Here is a 6,000-nt window from a genome sequence, read left to right on the forward strand (position 1 = left end):
AGACTGAACCCAAGATGTTCCTGCCTCTGGGTATCCCAGCTGCACCCCTATAACACACAGAACCCAACGTCCGCAGCAGTTTCCACAGGCCAAAGTGCAGGAAGATGGGCATCTCCAACCATCACCCAAGGCAATGAGTCACAGTCCAAAGAGGACTTCAAACCAGCAAGAAGTCACAGGCCCAGAAGAGGAAATTCCTGCAAATGAATGTAGTGAACATAACACTACAACCCGGACAAAAAGAGAATCTCAAACCAAAGCTCTGCAAACTTCATCCTCCTGAAAACACATCAAAAGTGTCCCTGCGAAACACTGGAATCATCCGGATAACTGTCAGGCACTGAGTCACTGGAAAAGTCTTTTAACCCCAAGTTACTGTCAAAATGAGATGCATTTTCTGTTCCTGGAATTATTTATTCCTAAAATTTGCCTGAATAATCTTCTTCTGTGCTTCAGACCATATCCAATCCACTTAGTCATTTTTTTTTCTTTTTCCTTTTTTGATACCAGGGATTTAACCCAGGGGCACTACCACTAAGCCTCATCCCAGACCTTTTTATTTTTGAGACAGGGTCTCATTAAATTGCTTAGGGCCTCACTAAATTGCTGAGGCTGGCCTTGAACTTACATTCCTCTTGGGCCGCTGGGATTATATGCGTGTACCACCACACCCAGCTTACTCCAATGTTTTGAGTCGCAATTTCTTATCTTTTTAACCATTTTAGAAAAGCCCTTAGCCTTCCAGGAACACTGCCACACTGGAAATTAACCAAACAACTTCTAAAATCAAAGGTACCAAATATGAGCCAAAGCAGGAAAATCTACAATTCACTGCCTTGCCTGATAATTCTTTACAATATACTCTGGCTAACTGCCTCTAAAAATGGTTTCCTATTAAAAAAAAAAAAAAAAAAACTGTGCCTTTTAATTGTGGAAATGATCGTGTAATTAATACAATGAATATCGTTAAATATAACCAGTTACTAAACTTTACTGAGCACTTACTACATGCCAGGGTCTGTTTCAAGCACTTTATAAGTTTTAATTTATTTAATCTTCATAACACTGCTGTGTCCCAAACTAATATTGCCCTCATTTTACAGATGGAAAAAGTACATAAAGGCAAGTACCTTGTCCAATATCACATAACTCGAAAATGTCAAAGCTCGAATACAAAACACAACAGTCTGGCTCCAGAGCTGACAGTCCATTCACACCCGCACATGCAACCGGAGGATTACGTCGGGAAACTGATAGAAATGGAATCATGTATTTTATTACCATAAATAGATTTCGGGGGGAAAAAAATAGACTTTGAGCTCTGAAAACATACAAAGCAAGGCCAGTGATTTAAAGAAAAATGAGACACATGTCTATCTCAGGCCAACATCTGCAAACAAGTAAAGGCCCCTCTAGAGCTGCGCCTGTTACAACTATCTGAGACTCCACAGGATACCTAGCTCTCTTCTCACCTCGGTGACAAAGCCTGAGCTTCAAGGCGACGCCCAGGGCCGCACGCCTTGGCCACCCTCCGCTGGTGCCAGGTCCTGGCCGGGGTGCAGCACTGCGCGGGGCGCGCCCGGGCCTCCGCGTGGGAGGCGGCGCCGCGGGGAGCGGCGCAGGGAGGGGTCCCGGAGGACAGGGTGGGCGGGAGCAGTGCGCGAGGGGGACAGGTGGGGACGCCAGCGCCACGGGCGACGGCGCAGCCCGGAAGGCGACCGGGGGTGCGGGAACCCAAGCGTCCCCACGGCGGAAAGTCACTGCGGGGTGGCCTCCCCCGGGCCTCGGCGGAACTCGCCCGGCCCCTCCGCGCCGCGCTCACCTCGGCCACGGCTGCCTCCCGCTCGGTCACCGGCTCATGCCGCTGGGCGCGGGCCACGGCCGCCCGAGTCCGAAGGCGCGGAGTCGCGAGCCACCGCCGGGGCCAGGTCCACGGGAGGCAGCAGGGAGCGCGGCGCCGGCTACGGGGCTCGGCGGCGTCTGACACGGCGCGCACTGCGCATGCGGGAGCGGCAGGGCCGCGCCCCCTGCTGGACAGGAGGAGTCAGGGCACCGCGGGGGCTTCTCCCGGGCAGGCGCAGAGGTTGCTGAGGCTGGTTCTCAGCTGGAGAAGCAGACGCCAAAGAACAAGACACCCCACTCCGCTTATAAAACTGTCAAAAATGTAAACGCTTTAGTAGAATCAGTGCTGTGGAGCGTCCGACATATCTGGAGGGCAATTTGGCACTATCCTACAAATATAAAATATCCTGAACCCTATTCTCAATATTTATCAAAAATATTCTTGACAGCATTGTTGCTAATAATAGCAAAATATTGGAAGCAACCTAAATGACCTATAGGACTTGATGAGGATGAAATAATGTGATGGTATGTTGGTAAGGAAATACGTTTTAACACAAAAACATGGTCCAAAAACAATAAGTAGGTATGATCATTTTTAGGTTAAAAATGTATGGGCAAAAACAGAAGAGATGAAATATATAAGTAGGTGTTTATGTGAAGACCTTTGAGTAATAACTTTTTCTGGAAGGAATTTAAGAAACATCTGAGCAGTTTCAGCAACTGTGGAGGCAGAAATGGAGGCGTTTTCATTTTAATTCTGTAGTATTCACATGATCTAGCCTTATAAATTCACAGGAAAACCTGTCATAAGGCAGTAAGTAGAGTCTAAAAAATCAAATCGAAGCGCAGAGCGATGTTATTGAGAGGTTAATGAAACGACAGCATTGGGCTTGTTTCCTGGCTGGAGATCTGGTTCTCGCTGCTGGATCCAAATCCTCAGGTTCCAGCTACACCTCAGCGCCATCTGGTGGACGTTTTCACTCACCTTAAATATTCGTGGAGAGTGTCTGGAGCTCTATTGAGGCTTCCAGCAGCAGAAGTGATTTCAGGAATATTTTTGAGTTAATACTTGCTTGTCAAAGATCTAGGGAGACCGAGATGAGAGCATTCGGGCCGTTGGAAGCCCACACTCTTCTTTCCCACATCCAATGGCTCTGATGTCCAAATCCACGCCCCCAACCTCCTCCCACCCAAAAAAAACAACCATTGGAGCACTGGATTGATGGAGAGCAGTACCAATCGCCAGAGGCATTAGAGTCAAATTCCCACTATTCCAAGGGAAATTGGCTTTATTTTTTAATAGGGAGACGGTGGCCTCTTGTTATCTTCTTTGAATTTATCTGTATTTAAAAACATGTATTTTGCAATTAATCTATTCTTTCGTTAAGTGAGGACTTGCTAAATAACTGTGTTACACGTGGACTTTGAGGAACCTGCCTATTCTACTCACTCTTAACAACACTAAACTTGCCTAACGCCTGGCACATAGTAAGCGTTTGGTGTTTGTTGAATGAATAAAGGGTGCCAGATGCTGGAAGGAGCGAACTAGAAATAAGACTGCTCAAAGCAGAGAGTAAAAAGTGAAGAGTGGCAGGCAAGAGTATATACAAACGTTACAGGGTTTAAAAGAGGAAGAGAGCACATACAATCACAAAGATCTAAGGTGACTTCAATCCAAAGGGGTATCTTTGCTTGGCTTGAAGGACATTTAGGATTCTGCCAAGTAGAGAGGTGAAATGGGCATTCCAAGAAGAAGAAAAAATCGTGAAAAAGGGGCATGTGTCAAAGGAGAAGCAATCAGAAGCAGCAAGCCTCTTACAACCCAGCCTGGTTAGAACAGCAGAGCTACATTGCTAAGACTAGAAACCAGGTGAGGGATTCAAGGTAAGAAGGTATAGAAACTGTGATATCAGAAGCTATATGAACAGGCTTAATCCCTAAATATTATTATTATTTCCTGAACATTATTCTCTAAACAATGCAGTACAACAACTATTTATATAGCATTTTCATTGCATTGGGTTATTATAAGTAACAGAGATGGTCTAAAGTACATGGGGGGATATGCATGAGTTACAGGCAAAGACTGCATCATTTTTATAAGGGATTTGAGCATCTGCAGATTTTAGTGTCCACAGTGGGACCTGGAATCAGTCTCTGGAGATACAGAGAGATGGCAGTATATAAAATACAAAATGACTATGCTTATTCGATCTTAAAAGTCAAAAATCAACTTGGAACTACAAAGAATGTTTAGAACCTCCATAAAGAAAAATATCTGTTAAAAATTTAAAACTCAAATAAATTGAAGTAAGTTAGATATAGCTAAAAATGTATTCTTGAGCTGGAAGAAAAACCAAAAGGAAATTACTCAGAATGTAGCACAAAAAGTCAAGGAGAAGGAAAATGAGAAAAAAAAATAAGAAACATGCAGGCAGAAGGCCAGCCTATCATTCGTAGAGTAGTAGTTCCAGATGGAGAAAAGAGAAGGGGGCAGAAGCAATATTCGATGAAATAGTAGATAAAGGTCAAGAACTTTGCAGAGCTGATGAAAGCCACAGATGCAAGAATCTTAGTGTATCTAAAACAAGATAAATAAAAATAAATCTATCTCAGCATGCAGTAATGACACTGTATTTAATCAGTGATGGGGAATATCCTCTAAAGGCACTGAGATAGAGGGAACAGACCTTTGAAGGGGCCATGGACTGACAGATGACTACTCAACAAGGAATCACAGAAGTCAGAAAGTAACCATGAACCTAGGATTCTATACCCAGGGAGGCTACCTTTCAAAAATAGGCAAAGTATAGACATATCACACAAGCCAAAACCAAGAGCCCTGCCAAAGGACATTCACGCGTTATATTCCAGACAGAGGGAAAGTGATTCCGATTGGAAGGCTTCAATGTATGAAAAAGAATATGTGATAAATCCAAGCAAACATCCCCTATGCAAAGCAAGATTTTTCAGTTCAACAGCAGAATTAAAACAGACAACAAAAATAGCCAGGGATCACAGGTTATAAGGGACTACTGGTATTCTAGGGCTCTTGCCTTTGGAAGAAAGGGAAAGATACTAATTTTAGATTAATAAGTTATACATATGTGTTATAATTTCTAAGATAACAACCAGAAAGAAAAGAAACAGGGTATATAATTTACAAAAAAAAAAAAAAAAAAGTAGGTGAAGATAATGAAAAAATCCAGAAAAATCTAGGAAAGAAGAGAGAGAGAAATCGATTTGGGGAGTGGGTTCAGGAACCTGGAAAGAGCAGAACCTTCTGAACCAAACCAACCTGCCCAAACCCTGGCTCTGAGGCCTGCAGCTCTGTGACAGTCCATAACACCAGTCTCCCTCTTCAAATTCAGTTTCCCCATTTGTGAAAACGGAGGATAATGGCACCAGCTCCCTACGACTGTTTAGTCAGCAATGATGCCTGTAATTCCCACGGTACAGTGTCTGCCACACAGTCAGTGCTCCATAAAGACAGGGAAGAAGAAGAAGAAGAATGAATGAATGAATGAATGAATGAATGAATGACAGATCAAAACAGAGAGAAAAAAAACCCTAAACCAAATAACATGGTTTATAAAATAGAAATACTGATTTCACTTTTGTTTCTTAAAAGAAGTTAAGAGTCAGAGTTCACTTTTTCTTCTTTCACTTTTTGAAGTGGGCTCTTGCTTTGTTTCCCAGTCTGACCTTGAACTCGTGGGCTCAAGAGATCTTCCTGCCTCAGCCCCGAGTAGCTGGGAAGACAGGCAAGCGTCTCTGTGCCCAGCTGAGTCAGCTTTTCTAAGGTAGGGGTGTGGGCACCGAGAAGGTCCTCAGGGATCAGAAAGCCCATTTATGCTCTGAACTAAAGCATTCCTGCAGGTGGGGCAGGCCACCTCTGGTCCACTTAGCATCAAGGGGCCAGCCTTGGTCAGTTCAGCCCCCCAAGCTGCCTCAGTTCTGAGTTCTGGTCCCAAATTTTCCCCCACAGCCACTGCTAGGCCACTCCACTTCGGGGACATATGAGAAGACAGCTCCTCTCCAGGCACTGAAGAGGCCCACTAAGAAGCCCCTCCCAACTCCCACCTTGGGGTCCTAATCACCTGGTCCCAAGTGGAAGCCTTTCTAGGTTCCTGATGTGCTGAGATCTGAACAAAC

At 44.5% G+C, this 6,000-nt stretch overlaps 1 protein-coding gene across 2 annotated transcripts in view; it reads right to left on the bottom strand.

The window, feature by feature from the left end:
- Ext2 (exostosin glycosyltransferase 2) overlaps window positions 1–1,980 on the bottom strand; it is a 136,019-nt gene extending 134,039 nt beyond the window's left edge. The window contains exon 1 of one of the 2 annotated variants that reach the window (XM_047518674.1): window positions 1,823–1,980. The gene's annotated coding sequence lies outside the window, so the exon portion shown is untranslated. Of the gene's footprint in view, window positions 1–1,472; window positions 1,787–1,822 lie in introns of those variants that run through there. The other variant, XM_047518673.1, reaches the window with a different exon arrangement.
- Between the last annotated feature and the right edge of the window lie 4,020 nt (window positions 1,981–6,000).

The sequence above is a fragment of the Sciurus carolinensis genome, chromosome 11, assembly GCF_902686445.1.
Source record: "Sciurus carolinensis chromosome 11, mSciCar1.2, whole genome shotgun sequence".
In the NCBI taxonomy this organism is placed as follows: domain Eukaryota; kingdom Metazoa; phylum Chordata; class Mammalia; order Rodentia; family Sciuridae; genus Sciurus; species Sciurus carolinensis.